The sequence below is a fragment of the Pinus tabuliformis genome, chromosome 7, assembly GCF_031772625.1.
Source record: "Pinus tabuliformis cultivar Carrire ecotype Pingquan chromosome 7, CPIR1, whole genome shotgun sequence".
Lineage (NCBI taxonomy): Eukaryota > Viridiplantae > Streptophyta > Pinopsida > Pinales > Pinaceae > Pinus > Pinus tabuliformis.
In genome coordinates this window covers 466,264,402-466,284,108 of record NC_142293.1, presented here as the reverse complement: position 1 = coordinate 466,284,108, position 19,707 = coordinate 466,264,402, and the positions used below count along the sequence as shown (strand labels likewise).

Sequence of the window (19,707 nt, the reverse complement as noted above, 5' to 3'; positions counted from 1 at the left end):
GAAGCATTTCATGCACATGCCACGGTTTTTCCAAAAACAACAACGTATAAGGTATATCACTAATTTGAAAAATTTGGTGACCAGTTGAAATGAAACAAAATGACCATTAAAGTATTAAATAATAATGATCATGTGCACTAATTCTAGTTGACATCTGAAATATCTTTATCCAACGAATATAATTTAGGAAATAAGTAGATCCAATGAACATCTGAAATATCGTTATCCAAAGAATATAATTTAGGAAATAAGTAGATCCAACGAATGTAATTTTAAGACAACACATGCATGCCTTTTGTGCAAAAAGGTATTAGTGAAAATAAGATTCTATACATGCTTTATCCAAGAAATAGAATGGACCAATAAATGATAACACATGCATGCCTTTTGTGTAAAAAACTATTAATGAAAATAAGATTCTATACATGCTTTATCTAAGAAATAGAATTTACGAACAACTCACTATTTAGTAAGAAATAAGTTAAATGCATGCAAGTTTGACATAATTTGTGGGAAGCACATGCAAACTATATAGAAACACATATTGGAATTATACAAGATTGAATTAGAAAAAGATTAGACAATAGTAGATCAGGAGTTTTGTATTATAATGCGATATAATATAGAAATGGAAGAATCAATTTTGAAAGCCTTCATCTTTTGCAGCTTTGAAAGTTGTTAATACAAACTTATAGAGTATGGCTCACTGTTGTTTTTGGTCTGAAAAATACATATTTTTTCACATATTAGTTCATTTTCATTTCCCGCTAGGGAGCTATTTTTCTTGCAGAAAAACTGACATTTCATACCCTTGTGAAATTTAAGAGAAGAAAGCATTATGGTTGAATGTTTTATTGGAACACAGCTGGAAGAAACAAACAATGAGTAAAGACTAAACTGAGAGTATTCAAGACCGCTACACTCACAATGTTGATTAAAATTCTATAATTTTCAAGTGTCCATACAGAGATGTTGATCCGATCCTTCCAATATATCGCCAACATTTGGCTAATTCATTTTGAATATCCATGGACAATTAATTTCTACAGAGTAACTTAAATCCCCCCATTCAAGAATGCTAAGAGATCTTTAGAGCTCGAGACACAAGTTATCAACCCACATTACTTGAAATCAAATGCAAAAGAAAGCTTTGGGCGAGCTTTATTTTTGCCCCGCATCTTCATTTGCTCTGCACGTTGTTGTTCTTCAAGCTTTTTACACCGAATGGCTTTCTCTTTTTGTTGCAGAAGAGCCTCCAACTCACGATAACGTTCCTCCTCTTTCTGTTGCTGTTCCAGTATTGCTCTTAACTGTTACAGTTCAATTTACTCTTCTTTTTCTCTGCCATTTTATCTAATTCTTCGTTCTGCTTCCGTGCTTCCTCCTGTAATAGAACAGATTTTTTGTATCAAAGTTACCAAAATGGAACGTAGCAGTCCATTAATTGAAAGATCAAACAATAGCAGTATCCAATGATATTACAGTATTCTCGTGGCTATTTTAAACATACTTCTTTCAGCTTTTTCTGAGAAAGATTTTCTTGCTTCTCCTGAAGTTGTATAGCAACATCCTGAATCATCGTCTTCCTGCCATCTTCTAAATATATCTGTATTTCTAGTTTAACTTCTTCATACTTCAAGAAGGCTTCCTCGACCTCTTTTTTGAATGGCTTCTTCAATTCTCCGTGCTGTCTCCTCCTCCAAAAGCTTCAATTCTGCCTCTTTCTGACGCCTGTGGAAATAGACTCTGCATTAGGCGAGTGAAGATTCCATTTTAAACATACAAGCACACATCATTTCGAAACATAACCACTTCAGGACAAGCCTGCTTCACCGAGCACTAAACAAGCAATAACAAAGGATTTACAACAGGGTTTGCAATCTCTCCTATCTATACTATTAATCTAAATGCAAGTTATACTTTTAGGGTACACCTCTAATAGAATCCAGAGTAGTGAATAAACAATTTTCAGACTTGCTCAACGGTACACAAATGTAGCAGCAAGAGGATCATGAAATTTTAGACCAACTTGAACTTAAACATGCAATGTGTTCTGCTAATATGTAAAATAACTTTTTACTGGTATTTAGAAGTAAACATGAATCACATTGGAATCCGAAAAACATGCAACTTTTTATATGCATGCAATATGTTCTGCTCATACGTAAAGTAACTTTCATTAGTATTTAGAGGTAAACATGAATTACACTGGAATCCGATAACTATTCAACTTTTATTATGCATGCAATATTTTCTGCTAATATACTGAACATCAAAGTCAGTTGCACGTGTTCAGAACAAGAGAATAGCACTTATTTTTGTACAGCATCCGTACTTAGTATAACTGTTGTACTAAAACACATTTGGATGACAAAATATTGATAATTTTAGATGACCGCATCCCAAAAGTTTCAAAGATCCTATTCATTCTTACAACTATCATCATTTTAGTTGAACTCACCTTTTAACACAAATGACACAACTGAAATCTGCTCACAAAGGGTAAACAAATTTTAACATTACGAAATGTTTATGCAGTTATTGTCTGTTGAGAAAAAGATGCTTAAGTATCTCCAGTACACCTTCTCTATGAGTAGGCTAAATAAAGGAAACGTAAACGTAAGTATGTTCAGTGCCTATCTTTTCACAAACGTTGCCTCAGGTCAACCCAACAAATTTAAGCTAGCAATCAATGTTCTATCTGATTGAAACATTTGTGCACACTGCAATGCTAGTCATCTCTTCGATAGTATTCAATGGTCAAATTTATTGCAAACTTAACACACATTCAAAAAGTTTCTCAAATATTTCGTGTTTCAAAATGCATGAAAAGCTTAAATTCATTAAATGGAAAATATCAGACTCAGAAAATTAGCACATATCCGAATAAAATCTTGTCAGCTGTGGTATGGTTTAAATTCTTAACTTCGACTGCATCCTATGCACATACAATCATAAAAAACTAAAGAAAATGAGCTTAGTCTGCCAGAAGCATTTCTCAAATTCAAATAGGAGAAAGAATTCATTTTTCATTTACCCATGAGCGAGGAAACAAACATCAATTGGCAGTGTCAAGATGTTCACAAACTAAAGAAATGCATCCACTTGTAACCAACATTTCAACCAGGGTTCATATCAGACAACAAACACAAAATACTGCGGCCAATTGATAATACCTATAAGATGGATGCTTTCAGAAATGGCTTAAATTAGCTCAAATGGACTCAATTTGAAAATAATAACGATCACGTACAATCAGGTCAAGCTAAGATTTACATCTCATGGACTTGCAATAGTAAGATGCATGAATATCTTAGAGAACAAGATAACCATTAAACATACACAAGAAGCTAGGATTAACAAATACAGACCCCTACCAATAATATGCATTAACTTTTTGTGGAACAAGAAAACAAGCTACCAGATAAGAAAGGAAACATTATAACTTCAAGAAAGCCATATAAAGGAGGGAAATAATTTTATCCTAGGGTTTCATCATGTAAAAAAGTTAGAATTCCAAATGGAGTGACATACTTGAGATGTGGCAATCCATTGTGGATATTTTAAGCCACCAGAAGCAACAAGTGACGAGGAAAGAAATAATTATGAAGCACAAAACTAGGAAGTATCTAAGACATTTTCAATTTCACATAAATTCAAGACATGAGAAAAATTAGACAACGGAATTTCATATGAATATGACTCCACTTTGGTAATTTTGTTTTAATATAGAAACAGATGTCCAAAAATATATGCAGCTTCTGATAAATGTACCAACAATTTTTAAAAGGAAAGAAAAGACAACATGAGAATAAAAAAGCATATTTGCAAGGCAGAAGAAATGTATTCCTGCAAATAGGCTCTTTTCAATTTAATTTAAACTTGCTAATATTTTCACAATTAGAGATAATTATAAGACAATTCATTACCCTGGATAGCTACAGGAAAACTAATTCCACTATTTACAAGATTTCTCCCAGTAAGAAACTCTTCACTCCATGATAAAAATGGAGAAAATCATTTTGATTTCATGCAAATCCATTCATAGCAGTTATACTAAGTTTCAAGCAACCCAAGTAAAGAAAAGCATTTAGGAACAATATTAATAATTCGCAAAGTAGAACAAATAAGAATGTTCAAGTTTGAAAATAGGTAAAAAGTTGAAAGGCTTGAAGTCTAAAGAACAACAATTCATTGAATCATAACCCAACGCAAATAAGAAGAAACACCAATTAGGAAGCAAGAAATAACAAAATGCCACCCATTAACAAAAGCATGGTTGACATCAGTGATATAAATCATACATAGTAAGCATTCACATATAGAGCATTGACTCAAAATTTGTGACATTACTTAATATTATAACTCATAACGAATGTATTGTTTTAGTGATACCAAACTAATATTGATTTTTGCTGCATCTCTATGTTTTCTCAGATAAATTACTGAAAATATCAAATTTAAGCAATTCATTTATATTTTGCTAGACATTTGAAACATATATTAGCCCCGAACGTTCCTAGACATTTGAAACATATATTAGCCCTGAACGAAAGCTTTGGAACTCATGTTTTTACTTCCTGTCAGGACTTGATTATCAGGAATTTTTAGGAAACGGAAAAGCTGAACATTTTCTGGACTAAGAACGTCTAGAGCTAAAATGCATTACATCTGCTACCATGTGGAAGCATCTAGACATTTTTTTGTTAGCTACCATAAAGCATAGGGGCAATTACTCTCAATTCTAATGCATGGTATTTTCTCTCAATATTAAACCATTTACTGTGAATGTTATCAACCGCCAACTTGTAATGAAGCGTCCAGGACTGTAATGAAAATAGAAAATTTCTTCAGAATTAAAGGACCTTGAGGGGACTATGCATTAAATTGACACAACTTGCATATGCAACATGAGTCAGTCACATGCTTCAGCTTCTTAAAATAACAGTATGGTGAACTGAGACTGCTAAACCACTCTGTTTGTTAGTTGCTACTATTAAAAGTCAGGATTGGCACAACAGGAATGTTTGTCAGCTGCTATTAAAAGTCGGGACTGGCACAACAAGAATGGAGACTCCTATTAGAAGTCAGGACTGCCACATACAGGGAATTTTTGTTAGCTGCTCCTCGTAAAAGTCAGGATTGCTGCAACAGGGGATGAAGATGTTTCAAAAAGAATTTCAATCATGCATTAAATCTTTGCATAACCGAAGAATCAATGACCAAGATGAAACTGGCTGAACAACATGCATTCCGTAGAAATAATGATTGTATAAACATGAAAAACATAAATAAATTCGTCAACCTCCATGATTGCCAAATTAGGGGGGCTTGGAAGGTTCCACTTGGTAAGATTATGGTCATGCATGAATAAATTGGGTTACTCCAAGAATGGAAAACTAAGATGAAACCTACCATCTGCACTTATTTCATGAAGTAAATGAAAGTAAGCACCATAAAAGTGAGCAAAATCACAATCATAAAATCTTGATAATCCAAATTAGAAGATCACAAAGAGAAATCTCATCCCAAAAACTCAATGAATCTCAAGTGAATGAAATAAGGGAGCAGTGCATATTTGAAGAAAAGACAACATACAATGGGCATTGCTCATCACAGAAAGAAAGGAAAAGAATAATTAATATTGATGTCCACAAATGACCAAATTGTGAAAAAAGGAAAATAGGAATCAAACCCAGGACCCCGCTGGCTGGTAGGACAGCTCTACCAACTAATAATGGGCTTCTAATTGTTTTACAATTAGTTGTGTTTAAGTGTCACTTGTTACACCAACCATCCCTTCAAGCACTTCAACTGGCTGGGAATTCCTAGCTGGCTCTGATATCATGTGAGAAATGGGAAGTCTAGGAATTGAACTCAGCACCTTCCTGGCCTGTGGGGCTGCTTTATTAACTGAGCTAACTACCCACTCTTGGTGGCCTTCTAATTGTTTTACAATGGTTTGTGTTTGAGTGTAGCTTGTTCCACCAGCACAAGGTAGGTCAATGGACTTGAAATTATATATAGTAAAGTAGAGAACTGGGGTAGAAAAAGAACCTAGGAGCTGAAAAAGTAGCCAAACACTAAGATGCTAAAACAATGTAAACATAGCAAGATTATATTTTATATTTTGAATGAATGCTTATATTTTATGAGATATATCTTGTGTAAGTTAGGGTTTTTGACTAACCATGGAATTAGTCAAAATTATAAAGTTTTTGATTAGGAAATTTTCAAAAGTTTAAGAAATCACATTAGGGTGCTACAAGCTGAAATTTCAGACTCAGAAGGACCCAAATGTCAGAGATATATTAAGATAAAGGTCAACCATCTAGACAGTCTCCAAATTAAGGTTTTAAATGTACAAAATTTACAATTGGCATAACTTTTAATTGGAAAAGATCTTTTTTTGAGTAACTAAAAGTTGTGATAAAAAGAAGTACTATTATTATTTTCTCATATGGCAAAGGGTTCTACAAAAAATACTACTCATAAAAACTCAAATATGACATCCAAAAACAGATGAAGACTTAGAATATAGGTTCTTCCAATTAAAGAACAAAGTTGATGAACATAGTCATAGTTTATTGAAACTGTGTGTTGGGACTGTTGCCACACAATCTAGCAGGGCCCTGGGAGGGGAACCTATGGGACAACAACTAGACCAAATGACAACAATGGGACAAAGACCCACTGTCATCTCAAGTAATGTCCCCTGCTCTTTATGAATTTTCACCAATGGGAGGAGTCCTGGTAGGAGGAAATCACTCATAATGGATATGCCAATGACTATGTATGGAGTGATTTCACAAGCCCTGTTCAAGGGTAAGCTCAATTAAGGCTTAATGCTTCTAGGAAGCAAAAGGCTCTCCAAGAAAGACCTAGGATGGAGGTCAAGACCTAGGGCTTGAAATTTGCAATGATGATAGGTATGCCTAGAGTCAACCGTGGGAACTCAACCAAAATTTGAAATCCTTAAGAGAAAACACAAAGGGAGAGTTCTATCTAAATGAAATTCCAAAATTCTCACTCCATTAAAATTCGCAGGATGCCCTAGCTAGCTGCCCTATGGAGAGGGGCCGCTTCTGGGAAATGAAAAGAGATGGAAAAGAAATGGTGATCACCAATGTTCTTGGACCAATGTCTATTTCCCTTGGCTATGGAGTCTAATATGATTCAAAATTTGCCAAAATTGTCTTCAAGGAGGCTAAAGATGGATTCCATAGAAACCAAGCTTTAACATTTACCCAACCAAGATCTATGGATTTTCATGGAAGAAAATAAAATTCATCCACTAGGAACATTCATCTATTGTCATGCAATGAGTAACATATGCAATTGCCAACCAAAATAGCCTTTATAATGATATTCAATAAACTAGGGCACAATAGCATTAATTAGTTGCAACAATTCCATACATTAGACGTCATTTCAAAAGAAAATATTCATTCGAGATTACATACAAGATGACAATGAGATATATCCAACCACAAATCAAGAAGTAGCTCCAAGAAAGATCAAAATTCTAGCTTCCAAAGATATCGAAATGCATCAAAGAGTCTCCAATTTGTCGAAGAGAAAAGTGTGATATTCTTTTTATAAGAGAAATCCAAGTGATGATGATGAGTTCTCACAAATGAGACTCATCTCTATTTATATGAGTCTCTCCTAATTCGATTTAGCCTAATTAGCCCCAAAAATCGTAAAATAATGTGCTAGATACAAGTCTTGGTGACAAGCCCACCAAGTAGCTATCAAAAGTGATGAAGAAGAGAACCATAAGTGAGCCAAAATGATGACGTCATGATGAAGGGTCCATTGGAGAGCCTCGTTGAGTCCTGGGTGCCATGATGAGAGAGAGGGCTCCATGAATGATGGACAAGGGGATGGCCCCTCAATCTCTATGTAGGTCATCATGTGGTGCTCCAAGGTAGTTCTGGGGCACAAATGCTGGTCTCGTGGCCTGATGAAAGATAAGCCTATAGACTGCTCCAAATGAGAGCTCTGAAGATGGTGCATGCCCTCCCATGTTTCAAGAGTGAGACAAACCTCCTCTGGGCCTCAGATCTGTTAGTTTTTGTAGCATCGGACGTGTTCTAGTCACAAAACTTGGTGGAGAGGCTAGAATACATGAAATCTCCATAACCTAGAAATTGTTTCCGAAAATTCCACCTAGAGATGGATTAATTAGATTATTAACCTATTTTTAATGTTTCCTAAGTCTAAACTTGGGAAAATTGGTTAATTAATCTGTAATATTCCTAATTAGCCATGGCTAATTGGAATATTCGATTTTGTCCAAATTTTTGCCTTCTATAGTTATTTTGTAAATAAAAGTGAGGAAGGGGGACATAACTCACTTTTAGAATAAAAAGTCATTTCCTAAGTAGCACCACATTGTGACTTAAAGGGGAGCCAAGGGGGCCAAAGGGGGACGCAGAAATGGAGCCCACGCAGACACATGGAGGGACTGTGCAGGAGGGAAGACACACGTGGCAAGAGGGGAATCACGCAGGAGGAGGTGAGCCTTGGGATTGAGAGAGGCAAAGGCTATAAATGAGAGAGAAGCCCTCTTATTTGGATCATTCTGTTATGAGCATTTGTGATAATCATTTCGACTTGGAGCATGTTGGCTGTTTAGCTAGTCTGTAGCACTGTTTAGTGCATTGAGTGTCTCCATTCGGAGATCTCACCCTTAGCCCTGGGGGACTTCGAGTGCCTGCTCGAGCAAGGTATTCCCATTGGCATTTCAACAGTAGTTTCATCAGCCTTTTTGCAGCAGTAGAGGCAGCGTTTTGGAGGTCTGCGCAACACTAGGAGAGGGACGCAGTTCTGAAGGATTGCGCAGTACTGTGAGAGGGACGCAGTTCTGGGTTAGGGATTTGCAGGAGGTTTGGTGCTGAGAGGTAGAGCAGGGGATCAACCCTTGCATATTTGGGAGTTTTGGCAGGGGTTTCAAGCAGGTTTTTGGAGTATCTCATTCAATGGCGGCGCAGAGCAGTGAGGAACTGCGTAGAACCCCAAGGGGGTGATTTTTGGGGGTCAGCTATTCCACGAGAGCTTTCTAGGTTTTTCTGGGTTTCTTGAGTAGAGTCTGATTCCAGAGTTTCAGCCTTTTCTGAGGAGGGGAGCAGCCCCAAATCCCCATTTGATTTCTAGCAGCAGCAACAACACAGCAGTGTCCCAGCAGCTTGGACGCAGATTAGAAAGGGGCCATTCCTTCGCTATTCTGAGTATATTTCTTCACTTGCCTAGTGCAAGTAGAGGTGCCATCTTCCTGATCACCTCCTACACTCATTTTATTACCCAGTATAATAAAATGGCTTAGCATTCTCTCTACATTTCTTGTGTATCTGTTTATGGTTAATTTGATTATATCGTATCATTGTTATTGTATCTCTTTGAGCATTCTCGGCTATTATACCACTTGTGTGTTTCTATTATACTCTTAGACAGAGTCTGGAAAGGGCCAGGTAGCCTTCGGATCTCGTCCTCTTTTTAGAGGCGACATATCTGGTAAATGCCCTCCCAGTCCATCTCCGGTTGGGGTTTGCTTGTGTTTGAGGTACATTCCTGATAAGGGATATTACATAATCAGAATTAATTAAGTCAAGGTGAGAATTCTCTAGAAACTCACACTGATCGACTTGATATGATCCTATCCCTTGATTAATTTTTAATATTAGCCGTTGGAGCCCCAATAAAGGATTATAAGAAGAAGTCAATGGGCACTGGAGAATAAACTTGAACACTTAAGAAGTTCAATTTCCTTGGCAGGTCAATTTCCAGAGAGCAGTAGCAGTTGCCGGAAAGCGAGAGATCGAAGTAGGGGCAGTGAGGATGGAGGAAGTTTTCCAGATCCAGCAAGTGCATTTGTAGAGAGGTTGAAGTTTCTCTAGGAGGTTGCACAATGCTAGCGCAGAAGCCTCAGAGGGCAGTTCGATTTGTTGAAGAGGACAAATGTTTTCAGTTCCAGAGGGCGAATAGATGTTCCAGAGTGTCGGAGAGACGTTTTCCCAGCTAGCAGTAGGGAAGACACTTGATTAGCAGATGATTCAGGCAGCAGTTGCAGCAGGCAACTTCAGGTTGACGTAGGGCCTGCACAGACCCAGTTGGACGATTTGCTTTTCAAAGGCAGTTCACCGTTGGAATTGCCCAGAGTGAGGGTAATTTCCCTCTAGATATTTTTGCCACTATTTTCTCTGTAGGATAGCCGGATATCGACATCCAGATTATTGTACGTAGAATTTCTGACCGCTGCATAATAATAAAACCCTCAACTACTACACTGGTTTTCCTAAGTAGGTTTTTTCCGGGGACATTTGTCCAAAACTAAATGTGTAAATTTTATGTGTGTGTGCTATATTTTCTCAGTTTCCAGCGTTATTTTCTTCTGCAGTTTATTTGTGAAGGTTGCAGTGTGAATTATTTGATATTTTTCTGTAGCAGATAAATTGTTAAATTAATTACCAATTAGAAAAATAATTTCTAGTTCTTGCAATAGGATTTCAGACTTGAAATTTCACATCGTATCAGAGCGCGAGGGATTATTCGAGAAGCTTAGAAGTGGTGAAGGGAATTTCACTGTTCAGTGCGAGTAGTAGGCCGAAATTCTCAGAAGCTGCGCAGTACCTAGATAGGCAGTTCAAATTGTTGGGTAGGAGTTTGATTTTCAGTTACAAGCTTGTAGAAAACTCGAAGTTTCTCAGGACATTGATTCCAATAGTCAGAGGGAAAAGTAGTAGCTCATAATTTCACTGAGCAGATTTCTAGTTGGACGCAGAGGGTTTTGCAGCAGCAAAATCAACGTCGCATGGAAGAGAAATTGCACACACATAGGGAGATTTCTCTTAGATGATTTCTAGCCAAGAAATCTGATTTTCCCAGTAGCAGCCAATAGAATTGCGCATTCCAGGAGGGAGTGCTAGTAGCAGAGGAAAAGCCGAGCAGAGGAAGAGGGAGTTTCCATATAAGATTTAGAGATGGCCACAGCAGGGCCCAGAGACCAAGATAGATTGGAGGGAGCCTCCAACTATGTCATCTGGAAGGCTAGGATGTTATTCCTTCAAGGTGAATATGGTCTGAAGACCTATGCAGAGAGTGTGGTAGCAGTTACCCAAGACCCTGATCAACAGAAATAGTGCAAGAAGAAAATGGCAAAGGCCAAGAGGATGATTTTGGATGGTGTCCGACATCATCTAGTCTCACATGTGGCAGAAAAAGGGACAACCAAGGAGATGTGGGATGATTTGTCTAAGAGTTCTTCCGAGCAACGGAAGATGTATCTCTAGGAGAAGCTGAGGAACACTAGAATGTAGAAGGGCGAGAGCATAGATTCCTTTTTCACTCGGATTCAGGAAGTCCGAGATCAACTTGCAGTTGTTGGGTCAACACCTCAAACCACGGCGCTTGTATGATTGGCACTATATAGTCTCTCGGAGGATTGGCAGGTATTTGTCCGGAGCACCTTGGTCAAAGATACCTTGCCAAGGTGGGATAAGATGTGGTCCAATCTGCAACAGGAGGAATTGAGACGGGCTCTGTTAAAGAGTACCATCAACGACAACAATAGAAAGGGCGTGAAGAGTGAGGAGGATAATGTGGCCCTAGCATCTAAGGGTCCCAGTTAGGGGTAGGGGGAGCAACAGAAGAAGAAGAAGAAGAAGAAGGACCCATCAAAGGTCAAATGCTTCAGATGTGGTGAGTTCAGTCACTGTAGCACGCAATGTCCTCTCAAAAAGAAGGACAAGCAGGACCAGGCAACAACGCTAGCAAAGATTGACAAGCTGTCTTCTAGGTTGGAACAAGAGTTTTCCATGTTTGCAGCCATACCTCTAGGACAGAGTGTAGAGATTTCTCATTTCTCACCGCGGTTTTCAGTTTCTCCTTATTTCTCCCATATAGTTAAATGCCCTTTCCCATAACCATACATTTAACAAGCTGGAAAAAATAAATTTGCTGAAAACACAAATTCTGGAAATTTTACAGAATGTTGGAAATTGCAGAAATAAAATCAGCAGTAATAAACAGCGATTAAAACACATTTAAACACAGATTTTTGGTCAATGTGGCCCTGGAAAAACCCCCTACAACTCTTGGAGAAGACCAGTTTGAGAGCTCTTCTTTATTTCTGGAAAATGCCTTTTTACGGTAAGAGAAATATTCAGCAAAAATCAGCAAGCAAACTTTTACAACTTATCTCAGCCTTGCTGAAACTCCACCTCGTTGAAACTCCGCCCTGCTGAAACTCCGCCTTGCTGAAACTCCGCCTTGCTGAAACTCTGCTGCTGAAACTCCGCTCTGCTGAAACTCCGCTGCTGAAACTCCGCAGCTCAATGTCCAGAAATCTCCCTTGCTCTCTTGCTCTCCTTCTCTCAATCTGCTCATGAAAGAATGAATGACCTTTTCCTCCTTTAATCTAACCCCAAGTGACTTTTGGGTGATCCAAGTGACTTTTGGGTGATCCCTAAATCCAATGGCTGAAATAGATTGAGATCTAAGGCTGAGATTAAATGCTCATTTAAATTTCACTTTTTATTTTTTAATTCACCCCACTTTAATAAAGACCCACTTAGTCATTTATTTCCAAAGTCACTTTTCCTTTCTAATTTTTCATTGACTTTATAAAAGTCACTTTAAAATTAGACTTAGTAACTTTATCACTTAAAGTCACTTTTAAATTAGATTTAACTTTATAAAATTATAAAGTCACTTTAGGAGAAAAATTAAATTCTTTTGGACACTTTTCCCTAGGCCAAAGATCAAAGCCTAAGGGAACCACCTGTCCTCCGGTACCAAATTTCAACACAGAGGTGGGGCGACTTGGATCTGTAGTCCTAGAGATTGCAGAGATCAGGTAGGGTCCATTGAGGAGTACACCTCATAGGATCATTACTTGGCTATGGAAGCCCATAGTTTTCAATAACAAGATGGATCAGTGTCAAAGATGTAGTCAAATTCTAGAGTGACAGTTGCAGGCTAGTAACAGTCAGGTGTTGGGGAGCGCAGTGCAGAGTGGCATAGTTCAGAGTCAACAACAGTGCAGATTCTTCAGTGACAGTGCAGAGGCTAGTAGCAGTCAAGAGTCAAGACTCAGAAGATAGATGCATCATACTAAACACAATTGATTCATTTTGGATGCTTCTTAGTTGCAGTTATTGCAGTTGCAACGACAACAGATGAGAGGGAGTTTCCATGCAGATGTAGAGTTGACAACAGTTTAGCAATGTCGACAGCAGCATAGATGCAACATCAGAGTTGCATAGTGGTTGGTGGACAATAGCCAGACATTAGTAGCGTGACAAAGGATGATACAAAGACAGGGTGTGTAGTAGGTTATGCAAAACTAGAACACAGTCCTCGCTAAGAGGGAGTCTTAGCTTTTGTAGCATCGGATGTGTTCTAGTCAGAAAAATTGGTGGAGAGGCTAGAATACATGAGATCTCCATAACCCATAAATTGTTTTTGGAAATTCCACCTAGAGATGGCCTAATTAGATTATTAATCTATTTTTTAATGTTTCCTAAGTCCAAACAAAGGAAAACTGATTAATTAATCATAATTAATTAAGTCAAGGTGAGAATTCTCTAGAAACTCACACCGATCGACTCCAATATGATCCTAGCCCTTGATTAAGTTTTAATCTTGGTCATTGGAGCCCCAACAAAGAATTATAAGAAGTCGATGGGCACTTGGAGAATACACTTGAACACCCGAGAAGTTCGATTTCCTTGGCAGGTCAATTTCCAGAGAACAGCAGTAGTTGCCGAAAAGCCAGAGATCGAAGCAAAGACAGTGAGGAGCAAGGATAGTGAGGTTGGAGGAAGTTTTCCATATCCAGCAAGTGCATTTGCAAAGAGGTCGAAGTTTCTCTAGGAAGATGCACAGTCCTAACGCATAAGCCTCAGAGGGTAGTTCAATTTGCTGAAAAGGGCATACATTTTCAGTTCGAGAGGCCAAACAAAGGTTCCAAAGTGCCGGAGAGACGTTTTCCCAGCTAGCAGCAAGCAGGACGACTTGATTAGCATATGATTCGGGCAGCAGTTGCAGCAGGCAGCTTTGGTTAACACAGGGCTTGCGCAGACCTGGTTGGACAACTTGCTTTTCAGAGGCAATTTAGTGCCCGAATTGTCCGGAGTGAGGGTAATTTCCCTCTAGATATTTTTGCCACTATTTTCTCTGTAGGATAGCTAAATTTCGACAACCAAATTATTGTACTCAAAATTTCTCACTGCTGCATAATAATAAAACCCTCAGCTGCTGCAGCGGTTTTCCCAAGTTGGGTCTTTCCGGGGACATTTTTCCAAAAATAATTGTGTAAATTTTATGCGCGTGTGTGCTACAATTTCTTAGTTTCCAACGTTATTTTCTTCCGCAGCTTATTTGTGAAGGCTGCAATGTGAATTAATTGATATTTGTCGTAGCAGATAAATTGTTAAATTAATTAACAATTAGAAAAATAATTTCTAGTTGTTGCAATAGGATTTCATACTTGAAATTTTCACAGGATCAACTGCCAAACATTGCGTACACTGCAAAGCTGGTTGGGGCAATGTTGGTCCAAGTGCATCATCTAGTACATAATGTAGTGAAACAAACAAGTTGTTAAAGGTGTTGAGGGTGCCCATGGCATGAATCAATGCTCCAACACATGATGGAGTCCCATGGCTCTCAACGCATCCCTTACAAATGTCAATATGATCCTCTAGTGGGCTTGGGCCCCAGTTAAGTTGCCCGACCCATGATGAAACCACTTGCCAATTACATATACGATTTAATGCATCTCCTCACCGTTAGGTATAATAATTCATTAGTTCATCTAAGTGAACCAAGCTTGTTAATTAAGGGCACAAATGAAACTTCATAACAGGCTTCCCTTCCAAATTTGGGGCTTTGAGCATGTAATGGTGTTACCTCCCTAGGTAGGAATGGCTAATAAACAACCCTATTAGGTTTTCCTAGCCCCTAAAGGGAAATACATGTCTAAAGTACTTCCTTCAAGTGATAGAGGTCATGTGAATAATGATGGGGTGGATTGGGACACAAGGGTCTCAAGGCCAAATGCCATGGGTTCAAGGATGGTAATGATGAGGGATGTCCACATATTTGGGTGTATAGATGTAGGAGGGAGCAATCATGGTACATGAATTACCTAGGTCTTTGTTTTTCCACCCTTCTTCATTTTCCTTTTGCCTTTTCTTGATTTTTCTTTAATATTACTGCTCGGGGCTCTAGAAGATGAGAGCATGATGTGTATGATATAAGCAATTATTGCCCCATTAAAGTGGGGCAGTTCATCGCCCACCAAGGGTTGGGATGTGCATGGGTTCCTTAATGATGCGGGGGCACTAATGAGGCCCTAGGAACTAGGGTGATGGCCATAATAATAGGGGGTGGAGCTCATGTTTAGCTTTTGCCCATGTGCTAATATAGTGTCCTAATCATCTTTTACATTTTGTAATATTATTTTCATTTGTATGTGGCCATGATATGCTTTTAATCTTTTTTTTAGCTCCATCAAACTGTGGGGAAACGTTCTAGGCCCAGCCCAGACATGTGGACAAGGAGAGGGGGAGTACCAGAGCCTTGTGGACCCAGAGAGGGAAGATGATGAAATAGGACATGTAATGTGTGGAGGGGAGTGAAAAATATGAAATGGGGAAACAAGACCGCACTACCGAAATTGGGGTTTCCAAAGTAATGCCTTTCTTGAAGCTATAAGCCAATAGGGGAGATCCCATGGGACTAGGATTGAGGATTAACACCCCATTTAAGGTGAGGGGACAAGACTACAGTCAAAACCCTTCTTCCAAGTCACCCAATAATCCATGCCCAATGTGCCCAAGGAGAAAGAAGCATAAGCACCCGATTGCACAATGAAAAACATACGTTTAGGATCGGATGACCCGCCTTCAAACATATGCTCTGGACAAATGGGCAAGGGGAATATGACTGGTTCAGGGAGTGGAGATCAATTGGCACAATATATCAACTACACTGGTGGTTGTCAAGGGCTACCGACTAAAGAAATCTAGGAGAAAAATTCTCCTATGGGGTCAGCCACTAGTGATGGGTAATAAAGACTCAATCACATATGGGGATTATTGTATCACAATTGGAGAGCACAAATTTGGATCACGTAATCATGATCATTCATCACTCCAAGATTTGCAACAACAAGGATTCCACTTGGCACTAAGATACTACTACATTCCAAGGATTGATATGAGGAAGTTTGACGGTAAAGATCTTGTAACATGAATATTCCATATGGGGTAATACGCCAACTGTCAACCTTACAAAAAGTAACTATCACATCCATGTATTTAGAATAAGATCAACATGTATGGTATCAATGGCTTTGTGAAAGGAAAAAGGATTCTATTGTACCTTGGTCCATTATTATGGGGAATTTATAGCACATTATGGGGATATTAATGTAATTTCATTTCATTAATGTGATGTTAAGTACGTGTTACCCACCAAAAGTGGGTGACCCCATAGGAGAACATTTTCTCCTAGATATCTCTTCAGTGCGCAGGCAACAATCCCTGACAGCCACTGATGTAGCCGATGCATTATGCCATTTGATCTCCGCTCCCTGCATCAGTCATATGTTCCCTCGCCCATTTGTTAAGAGCATATGTTAGAAGGTGGGAAATCCAACCTGTTAGTTTTTTATTGTTTTGGTAGCATCAGACAAGTGTTTTAGTCTCGTTTTGTGTCTAAGAGGCTAAGGAACACGAGATCTCCAAAACCTAGAAAATGTTTCGTGAAATAAGCTTGTGAAACGCCTTAATTAAATTAAGTATCCATCGCTTAATTATTTCCTAAGTCTAACTTAGGAAAACTAGTTAATTAAAGTGAATTAATTAAAGAGATCGACTTATGCTCTAGAGACTTCTAGAAAATGACTTGGATCAATTTTGAGATGATCTTAGCCGTTGATGAGGATGTAATCATGGCCATGTTACCCACCACTTTGTGGGTGATATCCCTACGAGAAAAAAATTCTCCAAGATGGTCCTCAGCCAACAGCCACCAGATAGCTTGATGTGCCATTTTCTCCGCCACCCAAGCCAACCTTGTGGTCCCTCACCCATTTGTTATGATCGCATGTTTGAAGGTGGGCCTCCTGACCCCAAAGGTATGAATTTTCATTGGTTTAGTTGAGTAATTTTGTTTACTTATCATGGACACTTTTGGGCATGAATTGGTGGGGGGATTTGGCAGAAAGAGTGGGCCAGGTTTGTACTTTTGTCTCCTCTACCCGATTTGGTAGTTAGCCTTGTATCCTAGTCTCGTGGGATCTCCTTTACTGGCGGTTAGCTTTAGGGTTGGCATTACATGGGAAATCCTGATTTTGGTTCTGTGGTCCTGATTCCCAACACCATATACATTACTCTCCTACGCTCATTTTAAACCCATTCATCACTTTTCCCACCCGGGTCCACATTTGTCCCTTGGATCCACATAGGGTTAGCCTCCCCCTCCCCTTGTCCACACTTTGGGTAGGGCCTGGAACGATGCTCGAAGGTTGATGCAACTAAAAAGAAAGGAAAAAACATAATTTGGCCGCTTACAACAAGAAATGTACCACATAATGCAAAAGATGGTCAGAACATACAAATTTAGCACGTGGGCAAAAGCCAAACATGAGCTCTACTCTTCATTCATGGCCATCACCCTAGTTCCTATGGGCCCTAGATGAACCCCCTCTACATTAAGGAACCCATGATTGTCCCAACCCCTGGTGGGAAAAGAGTTGCCCCACCTTAAAAGGAGGTATCTACTGCTATATTCTACACATCATGCTCTCATCCCCTAAAGCCCCAAGTAGTTATGAAGAAAAATCAATCAAAGGCAAAAGGCATATGAAGAAGGGTGGAAAAACAAAGGTCGGGGTAACTCATGTACCACAATTTGCTCCCTCCTAAACTCATATACCCAAGTGTGGGCTTCCCTCATCATAGCTATCTTTGTACCATGACATGTGGCTTGGAGCCTTCCCCTAATCACTACTCTGTCTCATTACTATATCACATGCTACCTACCCATTGATGGATGTACCATGGACATGTCACCCCCTTTAAAAGTTGAAACCACCTAATAGTAGGGTTCTTGGCTAATCCCCTTATTGAGCTTGGAGACACCTATACATGCCAAAGCCCACTATGGAAGGGTATGCCACCATGAATTGCCCACTTGATTCCATGATTTGTAAACTCTTTTACTTAATTGCTCTGATGCTTTGTTGTATTAGAGGGCAAGGGGACGCATTGGATCTTATGCAGGATTCCCGGTGGATCTCCATTTTGGGGTTTGGTCTCCCTATACAGGGCCCAAGCCCTCCATAGGGCTACATTGGCACTTGTAGGGTGAGCTTTGATAGCCATGGGCCTCCACCATAGCAGAGAGTACTTCATGGATCCCCAACACCATTTAGGGATTGCTTGTTTTCCGCCTTTTGGATGATGATGATGCACCTGGATCACCATGCCCAACCAGCTTCACACAGTACCACATGCTTGGTAGATGTTCTAGGTCCAGGTGAAGATGTGTCTAACTGCAAGAGGCAAAGAGAGGCTTATGTCATCATCCTAGCCCTTACAGATGGTTTATAGGCATTATCGATCCACTTGGAGATCCATGAGGATGTCATTGTTACCCCACACCCGCAAGGGAGTACCACATGTGACTTGCTTGGAAAACAAGGGGCCAACCCCTTGTCCACTATGTTTGGAGCCTTTTCACTCAACTTGGCACATTTGGACTCCATTAGGCTTTCCCAAAGGCCCAATGACTCATCATATTTATTATTTTTCCCTCTTGAGAGGCTATTCTTTGTATTATTGAGCTATCTTGGTGGGCTTGTCACCAAGTCATGTCATTATTATGTATCATTTTATTATTTGGGGCTAAATTAGGCCAATTAGGCAAATTGAATCCCCTTTAGAGTTGTATAAATATGAGAGGCTCATTCTAACCTCTCATCATCACTTGGATTGGATTAGTATCTCTTGAGAGATTTTCGAACTTTTTGAATCTTTCTTGATGCACCATGATGTTTGGATTTTCGCTATTGTCTTTGAAGGTTTTTTCTAATGCAAAGTTGATGAATGGATATACTCTATCTCTCAGGTAAGTGAACTTTTAATGCTATTCTTGTTATCTTACTTGTCAAGTGCATGTATATTGTTATCATTATTCTTGTATGTCCTAGACGAACCTCCTAGGTTGAAAGACCTCGAAACTGTCTCCTTTGCAAATTTGAAGTATAAATCCCCAATAACCTAGATGTTGCCCTTGGAAAGGATAACGAAGGTCAATTAGGGCTCCTTAGCTCACAAAAATTCTCGATCTATGTGTATCTTGACTCCATTAAGCCCAAGCATCAAGGCACTGATCCTCGCATCCCTTTGGTGGTTAAATTTACATCTCTTTTCTTCACTTTTCCCAATTCTAGGCCTATCCCTAGAGGGTCACCTAGGGCATCATGCAAAATTCATTCTAACCATCCAAACTCCTTGAAATTTGGTCCACTATTGCGTTAGAGATTTCTCAAGAGGTCCTCCAAGTTTGAGACGAATCCAGCGATGGAATCTCGAGATAGAGAAAGCCTTATCCATAAAACCAATTCTTTCCCTAGGTTGGCTTGGGTTAGTGTCCTCACTTGGATCATTGCATTCAAATCTCAAAATAAAATTA

The 19,707-nt window shown here is 39.1% G+C and overlaps 1 pseudogene across 1 annotated transcript in view; it reads right to left on the bottom strand.

The window, feature by feature from the left end:
- Positions 1 to 636: 636 nt before the first annotated feature.
- LOC149247967 (uncharacterized) overlaps positions 637 to 19,707 on the bottom strand; it is a 149,597-nt pseudogene continuing 130,526 nt past the window's right edge. Inside the window, exons 7-8 of the transcript XR_016265683.1 lie at positions 1,511 to 1,731; positions 637 to 1,384 (exon numbers count right to left, since the gene is read on the bottom strand). The product of XR_016265683.1 is annotated as an uncharacterized LOC149247967 (transcript). The remainder of the gene's footprint in view (positions 1,385 to 1,510; positions 1,732 to 19,707) is intronic.